The sequence below is a fragment of the Anabrus simplex genome, chromosome 2 (genome assembly GCF_040414725.1).
Source record: "Anabrus simplex isolate iqAnaSimp1 chromosome 2, ASM4041472v1, whole genome shotgun sequence".
NCBI classification, from domain to species: domain Eukaryota; kingdom Metazoa; phylum Arthropoda; class Insecta; order Orthoptera; family Tettigoniidae; genus Anabrus; species Anabrus simplex.
The window spans coordinates 1187205670-1187225254 of NC_090266.1; positions in this window are offsets into that span (position 1 = coordinate 1187205670).

Sequence of the window (19585 nt, forward strand, 5' to 3'; positions counted from 1 at the left end):
AATGAACAATAACATTCCACTGACCGACTGTAGTTGTTATTTTAGGCGTGGTCTCTCTCGCTGTTTTTTTTCTACAATCTGCTTTACGTCGTACCGACACAGATAGGTCTTAGGGCGACGAAGGGATAGGGAGGGGTTTGGGGTGGGAAGGGTGTGACCGTGACCTCTAATAAGGTAGAGCATTTGCTAGTGGTGTGAAAATGGGATACCATGAAAAACCATCTTCAGGGCTGCCAGCATTGGGGTTTGAACCCACTATCTCCCGAAAGAAAGTTGATAGCTACCTGCCCCAGGCAGCGCGGCCGCTTGCTCGGCTCTCTCTCTCTCTCTCCTTTTTCGGTTGCCACTCATCTTCACTAGATGGTATTACTGCTGCATTTACTAACACTCAGCCGTCAGGAACGAGTGTAGTTTACAACAGACGGTTTGTTATATGCCTCCTACGCCGTTTTGAACAGAACTAGGTCCACTCAGCTACGATATGAAGACTAAGGAATGTAAATTTGGAAATTTCTAGCGGCTAAAATGTGCAGTCTAAGACCCAATTCTGTGAACTCGCATGCTTGGCTGCAACTTGATACAAGGAACGATCATTCTGCTAATGAAAACATTTTTGAGACATTTCACAGCCTCACTAAAAAAATGTTCAAAAAATGAAATGGCGTATGGATTTTAGTGCCGGGAGTGTCCGAGGACTTGTTCGGCTCGCCAGGTGGAGGTATTTTGATTTGACGCCCGTAGGTGACCTGTGCGTCGTGATGAGGATGAAATGATGATGAACACGACGCATACACCCAGCCCCCGTGCCAGCGAAATTAACCAACGATGGTTAAAATTTCAGACCCTGCCGGGAATCGAAACAGGGACCCCTGTGATCAAAGGCCAGCACGCTAACCTTTTATCCATGGAGCCGGACAATTTTACAATGAAATGTACACATTAACGCAAGAGGTTGTAATACAGTGTAATAATAGCGTATGGACTCCGGAGAGGCCTGATATAGGTCTTTCGGATTGACGTCCTATAGGCAACTTGCGCGTCTGTGATGATAGGGCCCTCCGAGCCAGAGGAATTAACCAATGAAGATTAAAATACCCGGCCGGGCTGGGAATTGTAGTCGGGACCCCTTGGACCAAGAAGAGGCATGGAGCCGGACTGTAATACTGTAAACCAGCAACGCAACAGCCTCACAGTGGAATTGATTCAGACCGGGCGAGTTGGCCGTGCGGTTAGGGGCGCGCAGCTGTGAGCTTGCGTCGCGGAGATAGTGGGTTCGTCGACAGCCCTGAATTTTTTTTCTGTTGATTCCCATTTTCACACCAGGCAAATGCTAGGGCTCTACCTCAATTAAGGCTACGGCCGCTTCCTTCCCACTCCTTGCCCTTTCCAATCCCATCGTCGATATAAGAACTATCTGTGTCGGTGCGACGTAAAACAACTTGTTAAAAAAACAACCTGATACAAGAGCCACGAAAATTATCCCATTTTCAGTCATCGTCCAAAAAATGGTAAAGACAATGAGATCAAGCAGCCATAAATAAAGCCGTTGTTGTTTCAACGTGTTATGCTAGTGGTCTAATAAAACTGGTATTTTCACTTTTAAAACATCGAAAGTGCCATGATACTCTTGGACATACAGTGGCTCAAAAAAGTATTGGTCTGCCCATAGCCGTAGTGTGAACGGAACTGTATGGTACAAATAATGGTGCACATAATGGAATTATATGTATGCAGATATGTAAGACAGTCAAGTACATCGGTAGGTTGAATATAGAGCCCAGAAGATTCACGCTGTTTGCAAACGGACCAGTAATACAACGGCGTGTGTCATTACACGCCAAACAAGTATTGGTCTAGTACACAATATCATCGTGACATCGTGCTGTCTGCCGCATCTGGCTCATTGTGTCTGTGCTGACACGTCGGAAGGTAATATTCAGCACTGTTTCCATGTTCAGCTACCAATGGGAAGGAAAATGAAAGAAACAACTGTGGAAGAAAGGAGGATTGTAGTGCGATTATTTCAGAAAGGTAAATCTTTCAAGGGCATAAGTGAAATTATAGGAAGAGCTGTTACAACTGTTAAAAATATTGTGTACAGGTACAAAAGAACAAAGACAATAGAAAACAGACAACGAAGTGGCCGTCCCTCAAAGTTACCAATACAAGACAAACGGCAAATTGTGCGTAAAGTGGCCCAAAATCCTCAGCTAAGTCCACCGAAGATAGCAGCTGCGTTACAACAAGATGTAGGAATGCAAGTGTCATCTCCAAGCATCCAAAATGTGCTACGCGAGAGAGGATATGCGGGCAGAACAGCCCGTAGAAAGCCGTGCATGAGTAAGGCTAACAGAGATAAGAGATTTGCGTACGCTAAAGAGCACAGCAATGGCAGCTATGAGGTTTGGAAGACAGTCGTTTTTACTGACGAAAGTAAATCTACCCTCATCAGGTCAGACAGACGAGTGACTGTGCGGAGGAAGACGAATTCTGAACTTGAAGAGAAGAACCTGACACTGACCGCTACTGTGAAACATGGAGGTGGTTCCCTTGATGGTGTGGGGTTGCATGAGTGCGAATGGTGAAGGTGAATTAGCATTTATTGAAGGGACTATGGACACAAAGCATACAGTAACATTCTCAAGACACATCCTTCATCAAGTGTACAAAAAATGGGACTCTCAGCAAAGAATACGTTTACGCAAGATAACGACCCCAAACACACAGCGCTGAACACGAAGCTATGGCTGTTATATAATACACCGCGTTGGATGGAAACTCCACCACAATCTCCCGACATCAACTCCATCGAGAATTTGTGGCACTATTTGGAGCAAAACGTGAGAAAGCATGCAATATCAAACAAGGCTGACCTGAAAGAAGCCTTACTCACCGAATGGAATAACGTACCAACGAAAACTACGGAAACCTTGGTACGATCGATGCCGAATAGGTTAGCTGAAATTATAAAGAGGAAAGGAGGACCTACCAAGTACTGAAACGTTCAAGAAGGATCAAGAAATTGCGTTGTGTTAATTCAGACCAATACTTTTTTGGTGGCAAGTGAAAATGATTGTTTTAAGTTATGGCTTTTGAGTTATATGGACATGGAAGAATTATGTTTTTCTTACAATTTACATGTTACACAAGATGATAAATTATCAGGGATTCTAGTATATGTCAATTTTTATCATAATTCCCTTAGATTCCTCGTCCTCCTATGTAGCATATCTCGACAGACCAATACTTTTTTGAGCCACTGTAATTATTTATTTGCGCCTAGAAGTGGAAATATCTCAAGCCTCCTCTAACCAACAACAAATACCGGGTGGGCCAAAAAATACTGACCCGGACATTATTTAGAATAGGACTGACACGGGATTGACCCTTGTTAATGAGCATTAGAGAAGGACGCTGAAAATGACCTGATCTGAAGAAATGAAAAACTGAGTGTCCAAAAGTCCTGACTATACTCCACTTCACTCAGAAATCACTGGCAGAAGTCGACACCTGAAGGCTCATTTGGACGCTTTAACGCATGCGCAACAGTAAATTTGTAAGAATAAGGTTTCGACACGGCGATCTCTTAATTCCCTCTTGCACAGACAAACGGCGTTGAGATCTCGTCGGACGTCGTTCGAGGCTTTCCTTCACTCGAGCAAGGTTTTCTCTTTCCAGATAGTTACGGTTTTTATTATCTTACAGAGCCCGTTTCACGCCATTTTGCCACAGCGTTTTGCACTGCAGACTTTGCTGAATGTTTGGCCAAAACACTTCCAGTCTTAAACTCTTACGCAAACAGTTCTGCACAGATTTTCCACGAATCGTACTTTACGTAACACTCGACAATGAACACGTGCTGTTTTATCGTGAGCACCATTTTGTGTTGCATTCAACTGGTCACTAAACACGTCTGCTCCTCTCTCTAACTCACACGTAACGACACAGCGACGTACTCGGGAGATGCGCACGCGCAGACATGTGACAGCAATCGGTTGGTGCATCGAAATCACGGTTTCCAGCATTTCCCGTGATGGGCAGCTCTCCTGTCCATTAACAAGGGTCAATTCCGCGTAAGTCTTATAAATATTTTCCGGGAAAGTTTTATTTTGCCCACCCTATATATGATGTACGCCGGCCCCGTGGTGTAGGGGTAGCGTGCCTGCCTGAGGGCTGCTTCGAGGTCCACTCAGTCTACGTGATTAGACCTGCGGAGCTATCTGACTGTGATATAGCGGTCCCGGTCTAGAAAGCCAAAGGTAGCGTTCTTCATTTACTCATCAGTGTGTTGCCAATATAACGGGCAATGTCGTAAGATATGTTTTGGTGGCTTGCTTGTCCGTCCGCCGCGATACTCGGTCACATATCAAGTAACAGTCCTATCTGCCAGCTGCCGACTACATCGCCTGGGTCCCTTTCCAAGCAAGCTTGCTTGTACAGTAGTTTTACTTGATTGTCGATATCGTGATCATAGCCAGGAGACCTCCAGTTTTACGTGGATTCCGAACGACAGGGACGTGACTTTTCATTTCAAAAATCCATTGTAGTCTGGGATTTGAACCACTGCCATCTTGGGCCAGTGATAATGCCACTTGGCTAACCCGCCAATTGTAGCATATATTACGATCAGTATGATATTCAGCAATTTTACAGTTCAGCCAGTCTTTTCATGTTTCACCTAACCATTCATTCGTAATAGAAAATGTGAAATTGGCGTCATGACTTTCTTTTTAATACCAGCTGTGTAGTTCAGTTGGTTAGGTGCTCACCCTCTGTGCTGAATACTGTGGAATCACGATACAGTCAGATGGTATTCAAGTGCTCTTAAATCCGTGAATTCAATGACAGTAGATTTAACGCAACCAGGGCCAGTTTTCAGGATAAAATTCTTGTTTTAGGATAAAATTCTTGCATTGGGAATCTTGTATATACAGATAGAGCCTACTGGATGCTATGATGTTAAATTCATAGTATGGTTATTAATACTGATTTAAAATCCAGAATTCTTGAGCAATATCTCTCTGCAATGTAATTTCCTATTCCCTTCCCTGAGCCCCCAGTAACTGCACACAGCCGGTTATTTAAGGTGTTATAGGAGAAAAAGTCAACAAGTGAGCTGTAAATCAAAAAGAATATTGTAATCCTCTGCTGCTAATTTTCATGATAACCCTCTCCGTGGAACTGAACAGAAGGCTCGCGATTTGTCCTTGGAGATGTAATTTCACTGCTCGTTATTCCATGAAGAGAGCTATTTGTGTCAAGGTTGATGCAAACTCTTTCCTGCTTGATCGCACGGGGACTATTTGAATAGACGTCCACCTTACTGTTAGTTAAGTGGCCAACATCAACCGGATACCCCAAGGTCCTACGATAAGGCATTCGTAATAGCGGACACTGCATTACGTGTACTTTCTCCGGGCACCACGCTTGGATGATGATCTTTTCGTCACTAGGCCAGCACAATGGTAAAATCGACCATCTTGGCGGCAAAACGCTATGAACTTTACAAAACGTTGATAGAATTCACGGTTCTCTAAGATGTAAGTTTCTAAGGAAATAAAGTAATTTCTTAGGATAATAATAATAATTGTATTGTTTTTACGTCCCACTAACTACTTTTGAAGGTTCTCGGAGACGACGAGGTGCCAGAATTTTGTTCCGCAGGAGTTCTTTTAAGTGCCAGTAAATCTACCGACACGAGGCTCTCGTATTTGAGCGCCTTCAAACACTACGGGACTAAACTAGGATCGAACCTGCCAAGTTGGGGTCAGAAGCCCAGCGCCTAAATTGTGTGGGTCACTCAGCCCGCCTTCTAAGGATACTGTAAACATGGGGTTGACGGGGAGGGCTACAATGAGAGTACCAGTGATAAGATATTAAAGTGAGGGTGGAAGGACCTAGAAGGCACGCTTCGTGAGTTTTCTTACTCCTTTTTTAAAAATACAAGTTGCTTTACGTCTCACCGACACAGATAGGTCTTAAGGCGACGATGGGATTGGAAAGGGCTAGGAGTGTGAAGGAAGATGCCTTGGCCTTAAGTAAGGTACAGCCCCAGCATTTGGCTGGTGTGAAAATGGGAAACCACGGAAAACCGTCTTTAGGGCTGCCGACAGTAAGCTTCGAACCCACTATCTCCCGAATACTGGATAAGTCCTGCACTTAAGCGACTGCAGCTATCGAGCTCGGAGCTTCTTTCCATTCTTCCTTACTATCGGGCTAAGTGGCTCAGACTGTAGTGCAGGATTTCTGAGATCATGATCGCGTTTTCGATCCCGCCTCCATCCGGTGTTATTTAAAGGTGCTCAAATACGCCAGCCTCCTGTCAGTAAATTTGCCGGCACGTAAAATAACTCCTGAGAGACAAAACTCCGGCAACTTGAGGTCTATAAGAATAATAAAAAGTGGTTAGTGATTACTTTATCTTGCTTGTGGTTTATCGTCGCCATCTCCCGAATGTAAACTCTTAACTGCGCGACCTCAACTGCGCAGCGAACTCACTCATCAGTTAATGACACGAAAAACCAGTAGCGTCATTATTACTTCCACCCTTCCCTCTTGAACGGCTGAATAGCGTAGTTGGCTCGGCTCTCTACATCCGCGCTCAAGATTGAATGATCAGGTCTAGCCGTAGTCAATTAGCATTTTAGTGTGCTCAAATGCGGGAGATCCATGTTAGTTATGGAACTCTAAGGGGAAAATTCCTGACTCTTGTGTCTTAAAATGTATAGCAACCGTAGTGGTCATTATTATTGTTACGGAGTTATCCGTGGAAGTCAGAGGTGAAAGAAGGTGCGGGCTGGAATGGGTCCAACTACAAGTCCGAAAGATGAATTTAAAAATTTAAATAAAGGATATATTTTCAATAGACAACAAGAGTTAACAAAAGTTTACATAGAATTTGAAAACTTAACAAGACAATCAGGTACAAGACCAGAAAAGCAAGGATTTAGAGACAAATTAATGATCTGGGCTTCAAGCCCCACCTTTTACAATCTCTGAGCTCTCAGCTCACAACCACAAAATACCAAAAGGCAGAAAACCCCTAATTACATGGAGCTCTTGTTCCCGCTTAGTAATGTCAAGTCTCGTAGAGGCACCTTCCAACATACCAGAAAGAGCTGACCTGCTCTCAATTTTACAAGCCTATCAAAGGCCACAACAAACTTTACTCCTAACTGCCCTCAAGGCACACTAACAGTGAAACAGGGGTATCTTGTACCCAACCTACAGGGCCTTCGCATGAAGGAAAGAAAAAAACAACAGGTTAAGTTACTGGCCCAAAGTACAGAGAGGACTGGAGGCGTGAACTTGCACCCCTAAACACACATTTTAAAACCTAAGTGGAGCTAGGCCGATCACACAGGGGCTAATCCCAATCTATGGAGGTGACTAGTATATAAGATAACACATTAAGAAGGAAGAGAAAAACGGTTATGAAAACATATTCACCTCAAATTCAAAATGAAGAGGAGCTCGAGAGGGCAAAGCACTCTCTATCCCCGCTTTACAGTTAAAGAGATTGTAGTTTTTACATAGAGTGAAAAGGGATTTACATTTTAAAGATATTGGTTACATATTAAAGGTTTCGAACCCTCCCCGAGAGTTAAACTGCTGAGCTAGCAAGAAATACAGATGTTAAAAGGCCATTACCTTGTAGAAGAACTGCTGCCTGAAGAACGAGGCGCTTTCCGCCCCCTGCTACATATCCACACACTAAGCAAGATGTTACTGAAGTGGCCCGGAGACAAGAAAATCAGCAGTGTGGAAAATTCGAGACCTTTCAGGAATGAGTAGACACACCCACTCAATTTTTATTGGTTGACTAAAAGTTACACATGGAAATTTGAAGAAGAAAGCAATGATTGGAGGTAAATTAATTACAGAAATTACTGATTGGCTTAATTCAAAATTGGCGGAAGGAAAGGATTAATATTGCCAACCCACAAACCACAGAACAAAATTTAGTAAAGACAAAACTTATGAATACAAAATTTCTTCAAGAGAGTTCATTCCATTGCACCAGGGTGTATTACCATAGTTTTTGGTTGAGACATCTGTTAGAGAATGTCCACACTTCTTGATCAATGAAAAACAAAAGCAAATCAAAAACACACAGTGACATCTTCTGATAACCAGTAGAGTTAGTTCAGTTGTTAAAGTTCCGGGTTTCTACAGTAGAGAAGTTTCAATTGGCGCAAGATTTGAACTTGCGTTGTAGAGGTGTACCGCCCGGTACAATTATTATTATTATTATTATTATTATTATTATTATTATTATTATTATTATTATTATTATTATTATTATTATTATTATTATTATTATCCAGTCCCGTGGTGCAGGGTTGGCGTGCCTGCCTCTCACATGGAGGCCCTGTGTTCGATCTCCAGCGAGTCCAGGATTTTTAGTTCTGGACTAAGGGTTGGTACAAGTTTCACTCAGCATTGTGAGAGCAATGTTGGAGATGTATGATATGCAAGGTAGCAGCAACTCGGTTGAGCAGGTCGTCACGCTTACCACGTGCTTCCACTGTCTGCGGTACATTCGGCTGAGCAGTATCCACTTTGGCAGGCCAAGGCAATTAATGGGCTGTATGTGTCAGGGGTGATTATTATTATTATTATTATTATTATTATTATTATTATTATTATTATTATTATTATTTGTTAGTGCCAAGTACTTCTTCATTTCTTTCTGATCTCAGTTTCCTCTCGTCTTCCGAGATAATAGGTTTGGCTTTTAATGTACATTTGTCTCGGAACCTTATATTTTCGTCTTTAGTAATTACTTTAGCTTTTCGATCGAATAGTGAATTTTCTGCAATTTTCAATTCTACTAGGGCTTTTTCAGTTTCTTTAAACCAGTTGGGTTTTGTTTGGCGGTTGCGGAAGAAGTCTAAGGTTTGTTTGGTTAATCTAGTAAGAGTTCATTCTGAGATGACCGTAAAAAAATTATCCTTATTTTTCGCATAGTATCTGAAAGTTTTTTAAATTTTCTTGTAGAGTGTTTCATCCCTGATGTGTATTAACTTATCAACCTGAAATTTCTATCCTATGATGTTTCTTATTATTGTCCCTTCTTTTACCTCGAGTTCCTCTATCTGGCCTTTGAAAGTCATGTTTCTGCTGCGTACGGTATAATGCTTCTGGTTTAATCAGTGTTGGGAGAGTATCCTGCCCACAATAAAACAAATACCAATCATTATTATTATTATTATTATTATTATTATTATTATTATTATTATTATTATTATTATTATTATTATTATTATTATTATTATTATTATACCTGACCTTTTCCCAATTTTTCGGGGTCGCATTTGATATGATTTTTTTTTTTTTGCTATTTGCTTTACGTCGCACCGACACAGATATGTCTTATGGCGACGATGGGATAGGAAAGGCCTAGGAAGTGGAAGGAAGCGGCAGTGGCCTTAATTAAGGTACAGGCCCGGCATTTGCCTGGTGTGAAAATGGGAAACCACGGAATACCATCTTCAGGGCTGCCGACAGTGGGGCTCGAACCCACTATCTCCCGATTACTGGATACTGGCCGCACTTAAGCGACTGCAGCTATCGAGCTCGGTGATATGAATTTGGACTGGGGCTGGATGCCCTTCCCGATGCCAGCCCCATGCGGAGGGATGCATTCACTATTGCGTGTATAGTGTTTATTTTATCATTCTTAAAAAGCCAAAAATGAAGCAGAAGATGAAACATGTCAAAATTCTGCACATACGGCTTCTTCTAGTGGCGCCGACATGATTATTATTGTTTCCAGCTGCATGTAAGGCACACCTACCTTATAAGCTTTATTCTCTCCTTTCGTGGATAATTGTTCACAACTGATTTTGCCTGGGATTCCGCTGTCTTTTAGGTAACCCACTAAGTCTTCTTCCGTCGTTTGTGGGTGTAGTCTTCCTACACACATCCACGCCAGGTGGTGTCCCGTCTTTAGTTGGTCGCTTTCAGTCTTTGTTCCAATAAAAAATATGAAATGGCGTACGGCTTTTAGTGCCGGGAGTGTCCGAGGACAAGTTCGGCTCGCCAGATGCAGGTCTTTCGATTTGACACCAGTAGGCGACCTGCGCGTCGTGATGAGGATGAAATGATGACGAAAACGATACATACACCCAGCCCCCGTGTCAGCGAAATTAACCAATGAAGGTTAAAATTTCCGACCCTGCCGGGAATCGAACCCGGGACACCTATGACCAAAGGCCAACACGCTAACCATTTAGCCATGGAGCCGGATATTATTATTATTATTATTATTATTATTATTATTATTATTATTATTATTATTATTATTATTATTATTATTATTATTATTATTATTATTATTATTATATAGAGACATTCTCAGCTGACAACAGCAGTGGTATTCGATCATGTTACCTTGATCACAGGAGGTTTTAAGCCAATCACTTCCTGACGACTGACTCACAACTCTTTTTTTTTTCTTTTTTTTTTTTTTTTTTTTTCGGGGGGGCCCCCGAAGCCCGCTCCCCCCGCGTGACCATCGACTCAATCTACATGGCCTCCGACATGCTATTAGTTCTAAGAAGAAAAAGATAGCAGGGAGGAGTGGAAGTGTGATACTACAGGAGTATCTGCCTGTCCCCATGCTCAGCATGCTACCAGGCCAGATGTGGTGGTGGGTATAAATAGTGGTGTAATCAGGTAGTAAGGGTCAGGACAAAACCACATAGGCGGAAATAGAAAGGTGCCTACATGTAAAACCTGACATTTTGTAGATAGCACATGCAAGGATGTGGTTCTGGAGAGGTCCAGGTAATTGTGTTAGTTGGGAATAGGTATCATGCACCGTCATAAGCCTATTCCTCGCCGTTCCAGTTATTCAGGGGATCAGTCCTTCTGGGCACTGCTGTGACTAGCGCGGGCCGTGCCGGTTGCCGAGCCATGCGGCAATAGCCACTAGTGCCTGCCGCACCGCCCGACCCCCTTGAGGTCCCTCGTACCCAGTCTCCAATCCCGGAGAATGAGGCCAAGCCCGCCGAGGCGGGGACCTGCTGGATGGTTGTGGGACATGGCGCCGGGCCTCCTTCCTCTCTGCCCGCGCCATGGCCCGGTATACAGGGCAACTGCGATGGGAGGCCGGGTGGCCCCCCGCGCAGTTGGCGCACACCGGCGCCTCCCTAAGTGTAGCGCAGGCCGTGTAATGGTGATCACCACCACAACGGTTGCACCTTACTTGGAGCCCACAGCTGACCTGTCGGTGGCCCCACCTCAAACAGCGGAAACACTGCAAGAGCTGTTGAGGGGGACGTTCTGTTCTCACCTGACTGCCGCTACCTGCTGAGGTCCTCTCCTGATTGGCCCCTCGGCTGACTGCTGTCCTGGGAGCAGTCCTGCGTTGCAGCTGGGCAGTCCTCTCGTGGTGGGCCGGCGTCGCCTTCTGCTTCCTGGTCCGGCGTCGACGTCTTCTTCTTCTTCCCTGGGGTTTCTTCTCGGCGGGGGAAGAGGCCTCGTCCTGGTGGCCCTCCTCCCGGCCTGGTGACCCCGGGGTGGCTGGTGGCTCCGCTGCGTCGCCGTCTTCTTCCTTCTCCTGGCTGGCGGCGGCGGCGTCGGTCGGTGCTACCACTCGACTGCGTTCCCGGTCCTGGAGGGCGCACATCGAGGTCTGCAGCTCGACAGACACGATGGCAGGCTGGGCCTGGGTAGCAGTCTCCGAACGCCATGGGGCGTCCTCTTCCACTGCTGTGCTGCCATCCGCCATCAGGGGCGCCTTCCTAGATTGCGCCCGGGTGACAGGCCCTTCCTGGTAGGCCCGGGTCTGTGACCACTTCGTGGAGGTGGCCCTTGGAGGAGCGGTCTGCGTCCACTTCGCAGTTCCGAGTCGCTCAGCCTGGGTCGCACAGTCGCGGCGCCAGGGGGCGGCATGCTCCACCTCCGTAGTGGCGTCGGTGGTCTCCGGCTGGGTGGCTTGGACTAGGTCGGTGTTAACCGCCCTATGCCTTAACCTCCTCGGCGTCTGGGTGATGGCCTCCTTGGTCTCCGGCTCAGCACTCCTCCTGAGGGCGCCGGCGTTCGTCCCTGGCACGCCGTCCCTCCCAGGTAGACGGACGACCTGAAACAGAGTAGAGAGCTCCATCTCCACGTCGTGCATCCGCTCCTGGTCGTGATGCCTTATGATGAGGCCTCCCGGTAGAAAGCTCTCCACGGACATGGTCGTCGGTAGCCTCCTGCCTCCCTGGAGGGGGCGCCGCACTCTGTCCAGTACTAGGGCCCGTTCGGAATGAACAGGGCGACCTGGCCTGTAGTAGACGAGCAGCGCCTCGTGCTCCGGATCGGTGTAGCCCTCAGAGAAGAAAAAGCCTTCAGGGGGGTCGCACCCGTCCCTGTGCGGCTCCGTCTCCACCTCGGTCTGCGACGCGTCCTGCTCCTTCGGTGAGGGCGGTGTCTTCGGTTCGGGGTGGTCCTCCATCCATTGGCGCGTTGGGTAGAAGCGGCCTCCCCTGTAGATAACTCCTTTCGCCAACGCCATGCCATTGGGACCGTCCCTGAAGTTCGTCGTGGCCATCCTGAAATAAAATCCTGAAAGAGAGAAGCGAGCACTGAGAAGTGCTCAGCTTAGACAAAGCTCCTTCGAAATGTACTAACAAGTACAGCTGCCTGACTGGTACTGGGAAAGTACAGAGCGCCTGGCAAGGAGAGAGAGAGCGAGCGGGAGGAACACGTCCTTCCACCACGGCTGTCGAACTCGTCCTGACTCACAACTCTTTTTTTTTTTTTTTTTTTTTTTTTATACGGGGGGCCCCCGTAGCCCGCTCCCCCGCCGTGACCATCGACTCAATCTACATGGCCTCCGACATGCTATTAATTTCTAAGTAGAAAAGAGATAGCTGGGTAGAGTGGGAAGTGATACAAGGAGTATCTGCCTGTTTCCATGTCAGACGCGTTACCAGGCGAGATTGTGTTAGGTATATGGTGTTGAAGTATGGTATTGAAGGGTCAGGGAAAAACCACATAGGCAGAAAGAAGAAAGAGCCTACATGTAAAACCTGACATCTTGTGATAGCACATGCAAGGATGTGGGCTGGAAAAAGACCAGAGGTTGTGTTAGTTAGGAATATGTGTCATGCAATCATAACCATTTACCTAGCTTTTGTCAATTATTATGGGGGATCAGTCCTACTTGTCACTGCCTGGTGCGGCTCGGGTCCGCTGGCGTCTGGGCTTTGGGCCACAGGTTAGTCCCTTGGTCCAGCAGCCAGCAGTCCCTGGTGCCAAGTCTCCTTTTAAGGAGAAGGGGATTAGTGCCAAGCCTTACTTGTTGTAAGGGGCATCTTCTTTCCCGCCTGATGACGTCCCTTCTTTGCGGTGTTGGTGTCACACACTTGTCTCTGTAAATATATACACAAATATACACACATCCTCTTATATATACATTATTACTTTTCTTCTTTAGAGTGCGGGCCGCATTTCCGCTCTCGTGTCCTGTAGAACAAATACAAGTACAATTAGTAGATTAATAGTTAATGATATTAGCAGGCGTGGGTTTTTTGTCCACTCCTTTGTCGTTGGTGGGAGCGGGTAGGATTGGATCGTCTCTTTCTTGGCTGTGCTGCCTTCGTCGTGATGTATTACTTCTCTCAATCCTCGCTCGCTTGGCCAAATCTGTAACATAGCAATAACATAACACAATCTAGGGAAAGGATGTATGTTGTAAACAAGCATGCACATATATACAGGTGTTGCGGTGTGTGTGCATAGTGTTAAGTGGTGCGGTATTGTGGGTTGGTGTCAGTTTAAGAGCGAGGGCGGTTTTGGGCCCCCGGCCTCCTGGCCCTGTGCCTGAACAGAATGTGTTTCGGTGTGGGGTATTTGGTGTATAGATCGACGTCATAGCGTCCTATTCCACTGACTAGTGGGTTGACCTTACTACCCCATGACTTCTTGTACATTCGGAGTGTTTGATTTCGTATGTGTTGCCTTATCGAGCTGACTTTCGCAATTGCGCGTAGGTGGCGTATTGGTGTGTCATACGGGAGTCTAGCCGCTGCTCGAATGCATTTGTTTTGTATTAGTTCCAGCTTATCCAGGTTTGTCATAGCAGTGTAGCCCCAGGCGGGAGCTGCGTACGTTATTATCGGCCTAATTAGGGCCTTGTACATGTTTATTGCTACTCGCTTGTTAATACTGGATCTTTTATTCAGTATCGGGTAGAGCTGTGCCAGTCGTGCGTTTGTTTTCCGCTGGATGTCTTTAATGTGATATAGCATGGTTAGTTTTCTATCTAGGACTACTCCTAGATATTTGACCTTGTCGTGCCATGCTATATCCCGATTAAATAGTTTGAGCGGTTTTATGTTAGCTGGCATACGTGTGCGTCTGTTCTTCCTAGTGAACAACACAGCTTGGCATTTGTCAACGTTGACCTTGATACGCCATTTGGTTAGCCAGGGCTCGAGAGTTCGCAGTGCTACTTGTAGTCTCTTTCGGGCGCATGCTAGCTGAAAGTGTTGTACTGTGATAGCAGTGTCATCCGCGTAGAGGTGCGTGGTAGTGAGTTCCGCTGTCGGCATGTCATTCGTAAATAGAATGAACAGGATTGGCCCTATAAGTGACCCCTGGGCTACGCCCGCCCTGATTGGTCGCGTGCTTGACAGCGTGTTATGAACATCTACTTGGAACTCTCGGCCTTCCAGGTATGATTTAATTAATCTTATGTACCCTGGGTGGAATTCGAGGTCAATTAATTTCGCTAATAGGCCTTCGTGCCAGACTTTATCGAATGCCTTCTGGATATCAAGGAATACCGTGCCGGTGTCCCTCCGCTTGTTTAGTCCGATGGTCGCTTGTTCTAGGACCCGGGTAAGCAGTTGCGGGGCGGAGTGGCCGTTTCTAAAACCGAATTGTTCGTTTCGAATGATTCCTCTTTCCTTGATATGTGCTATGAGCCTTTTCAGCAGTATTTTCTCAAATACTTTGCTGAGGGCGTCCAGGAGACTGATGGGCCTATAATTATTGGGGTTAGATTTGTCCTTGCCTGGTTTGCCGAATACAAGAATTCTCGCCTTTTTCCACTGTTCCGGGTAATACTGCAATTGGAACATTGCATTGTATATTTTAGTGAGTAGTGCGAGGGCTTTCGGTGTTAGCTTTTTGATTATTATATTTTGAATCTCATCTGGGCCGGGTGCCTTCTTCGGGTTAAGGTGATCTATTATCCACTTAATTTCGTGGATATTAGTCTTCTTAACCTCGGGCTTAGGTGCGTTTGCTAGGAATTCCGCTACCTTGACCTCTGTTTGCCTAATGAAGGCGGGGTCCGACGGTTCGTCATTGGGCTTAAAGGCCTCCTTGAGTGAGTCGGCTATCACCTCTGCTTTGTCTTGATTTTCGTATACTGGTCCGTTGGGTCCCTTAATTGTTGGGATCACGTGTGGTTCTCGCGTGAAATGTCTCGCTAAGTTCCACACCGGTCTGGTATTTGTGTCGAATGTACTCAGTTTGTTATTCCAGATTCGTGACCTATACTCCATTATTTCGGTTTCGATTTCGACCCTGAGTTCGTTTTTACGTATCCGGTCTTCATCGCGGTGGTGTCGGGCCCAGTTGCGCTTGTGTCTGTTGCGCTGGCGTATTAGATCTTTAATGTGGGCCGGTATTTCAATGTTAGTGTTTTGTCTAGGTTTGTGTACCGGAATGCTCGCAGTTGTGGCTGCCTGGATCGCATTTACGAGTGTTCTTAGTGATTCATCCGTTTGGGCTGGGTTTACTATTTGTATGTCCTCAGTCCCCTGCAGGAGTGAATCTAATTTTCTTTCGAATTTACCCCAATTGGCTGCTTTATAGTTGAGTCGGCGCTTGGGGTTATTCTCATATTCCTCCGGGTTCGCTTCCAGTGTAAATATTACTGGTTGATGCCTCGACCCTAGGTCGTTAATGACCTTTATGGTGTGTCTTTGAGGAATATTTCGCAGTAGGGCGATGTCCAGTATGTCGTCGACCTGTTCGTTTGGTGCTAGGAACGTGGGTTCGCTGGGGGCTGTTACCACATAGTCCTGTGATAGCATGTGGTTGTACAGCCTTTCGCCGTCTGCGTTAGGTTTCAGGCACCCCCAGCTGGCGTGTTTCGAATTTAGGTCGCCTCCTAGGATCGTGTTTCGATTTTGCCTTAATACCGATTCTAAATCTTGTGTGTTAAGGTGTTTAGGTCTGGAGTATGCCGATATTACATTAACGAGTGTTCCTCGCACTGGCATGGCAATTCCGCACGCTTCCAGCTCGACCAGTTCTGGTAAGTCTATTTCCATATGTTTGATGTCCTTCCTTACCAGAACTGCCACTCCTCCGACTCTATTAGCCTTATCGCTTCTGTGTATTTTGTAGCCTCTTATAGTGAACTTCTTCCCCGGTGGGAGGAAGGTTTCAGTTAGGAGAGCTACGTGTATAGTGTTCGCGGCTAGGAAGGCTTCGAGTTCGTATTTCCTAGACCTGACGCCCTGGCAGTTCCATATTAGAACTCGAAGCTCCTGCGTGTTATTATTGTTATTATTATTATTATTATTATCGTCTTCGTTTGGTTGTTCAGCCATCTAGGGTCAGGAGGTCAGCAATGGCATTAATCAGGTCCTTCAGCCAGGGGAATGGTAGCATGTTGGCCATCATAACCCCAGTGGTTATGGCTGCCGTGAGGTTCAGGTTCGGGAAGAAGGTTTTCAGGATTTCTTCGATCCTTTCCCTGAACGCCTTTACTACCATTTTCCCTTCTGGCTTCTGTGCCTGTTCTTGTGTAGGTGTTGTGATTGGTGTTGTGCAGGGGGCGGGCGTTGGGGGCGGTGGTGCGAATGCCGGTTTACTATTGGCAGGTTCACTGCGGGGGGTGGAGCTGGCCTGGGTGGGGCCCTGTGGCTGCTCGGTATGAGCTTGCGTGGGCTTAGCCTGCCTTTGGTTTCTTGCTTGGGTCTGGGCCTTCTTTTTGTCTAGTTTGGAGTTCTTGGTTTGAACGGTGGTGGGGGCTGGTTGGGCTGAGGGCCCGGGGTTGTGTTCACCCACCGTCCTTAGGGGTTTAAAATTTAATATTCTCATGCCTGATGGGCGCTGTGTGCCTGAAGGGCCTTGTTCTTGGCCCTTTGTGTCTGAGGGACCTGCAGGACCTGAAGGGTCCTTTTTGCCTGACTGGCCTGGTTTATTTTTGCGTGATGCGCCTTTGCCTGAAGGGCCTGCTTGGGCTTTAGGGTTGCCACGCTTATTACCCTTTGGCCCTTTGCCTTGATTGACGGCTTCGAGTGTCCTGCGGCTGGGACAGTTTCTGAAATTAGCCGCGTGTTTTTCCCCGCAGTTTGCGCACTTGGAATACGCAGGGTCGTTGCCATGGGGGCAGTCGCGAGACAAGTGGGAGGCGGCGCATCTGCGGCACCTGGGCTCCAGTCGGCACCCCGCCCCTGGATGGCCATGCCTCTGACACACTCCACATTGGGGGCCAGTGGCTGGGGGGCGGTACGGCTCGACTGACACCAGCATGTTCGCGAGCATCCTCATTTTCCGCATGTTGTCCGCTCCTGGGGTATCCGCCACGGCAACTAGGAAAAGGTTGCCCTTGGCAGGCCTATTTCCTGGTCTCATTCGCACCACGGAGAATGCGGGGATGTCCTGCGCCTTCAGGGCAAGTTGGATTTCATCCGCATTACTTCCGTTAATGGGAGTCCTCACTACGAATCGCTTCATAGTGCTGTTGGGCAATATTCTTACAAAGTTAATATTCAGCCGTTTCAGTACCTCGATAGCGATTTCATAGCTCTCAAAGCTAGTCATATGCAGCCGGATTGCTTCGTGCGCATCTACTCTCGGCCTAGAGAAGTAGTAGTTTCTCTGATCATGCGCTAGCTTTTTGAGGAGCTCCTCTTCTAGTGACTTGGTGTTCTTGGTGTACACCGTAAGGGGTGGGGGGGTTGCCACCTTACGGGTGTTTGGTTGTGTTCGTGGTGGTGGTGGTTGAGGTGGGCTCAGCCGAGTGTTGTTATCGGCTTGGGTACTTGGTTTACGTACCCCGCCTATCTGAGCCTTGCGGCTCAGGGGCTGGGCTACTTTGCCTTTCCCCTTCCCCCTCTTCCTCCCTTTTGCCTCCCTGAAGCCGTCGCCCTGGTTTCCCAGCCGGGTGGCTGGGACCTCGGGTTCGGTCGCCACGCGCTCGCACGGTTCCTCTCCCTCCGAGCCTTCAGAGTCGGCATCCTGGGATGTGCTTGATGCATCTATCACCAGTTGTTCCTCATCTGAGTCGGAGTCCGATTTGCCAGCTTGCTTGTGGTGGGGTTGAACTTTACTTTGGGCCTTTCGCCCAGTTCGTTTATTCTTGCCCTCTCTCCTTACCTTGGGCGCCGCCTCATCACACAGGTTGGCGGGACTGGGTCCCGCTTTCCCGGCGTCCGGCTGGCTTGCCGCTGGGTTGGGTTTGGGGGCAAGATTTGTGTTAGGGGGAGAGGTGGCCTCCTGTTTATGTTCAGGTGTCTCCCCAGTCACTTTCCCATGTGCGAGTTCCGGCACTTCAGGGTCGAACCCCGGTTCCCGCTCACTCGCACATAACGTCAGGCCTCCTGCTTCGCTTTCCCCGCGCTGCGCGCTCCTTTCTCGGGGCTCGGCTCGAGTAGAGCCAGCCGGCCGAGTGGGCAGCAGCTGCACAGGTATGTGCTTGCCAGTGGCTACTGACGGGGTGGCTATGGGGGTTGTCCTGGTAGTGGTGGTGGTTGTTGTGTTCGTGGTGGTGGTGAGCGCAAAGTACTGCATGGCGCACCCCGTTACGTGAGTTTCGTGCGTCAGGTTTACTTGCACAGAATCAGGGGTGACTGTTCTGTGCTCCTCTGGCGCATTTAGCTCACTGCTCACGGGGGGCACGCAGTGGTGGGTCGCCAACAGTCCCCGCTCGGCCGGGTCCGTGGCCGTAGCGGGGGCCGTTAGCGCTGAGCTGCGCGCTTGTGGACACCCATCCAAACACTGACCAAGGCCTATGTTGCTTAACTGCGGTGACAGCACCGTGGAGCACAACATGGTATGGCCGTTGGCGGCTTGGGTAGGGCTACCTGAAGGCAGGAAATGGAGGTAGTCCTTAAAGGTGTCCTTGTGTAGTGATATGGGGCTGGTCAGCCCCACCGTACTCTGGGTGGTTGGCGGGGGGTTGCGCTGTGAGAACAGCGCTGTTCCCTCCGCTGGTGGACTGACGGCCGTAGAGTGGGTAGGGAGCCGTGATAACGGCATCTCCTCACTCTCCGTCAATTCTTGAAGTTCGTCGCATATGTCTGTAGTGGCTCCAGACTCGCTGACAAATTGCTCTTTCCTAAGTGCATGACAAATGCCCTTTTGGAGATTACGAGTCTGTTGCTGTGTGTTTTTGTGTGGGGACATTCTAAAGCGAGCTAGTAGACGCGGGATGATCCGTTGTTAAGCGGGTCCCTGGCCTACAGATTCCCTATCTAACACTAGGTACCGAGAAGCGGTAACCGATTGGGACAGGTAGTGTAGTCTCGTAGTCTTGAAGGTCTCGGTGAGAGGAGAGAGACAGCGGAGCGACAGGCACGTATGACCTCTCGCTACGACAGTCAGCTGCTCCTTGACTCACAACTCT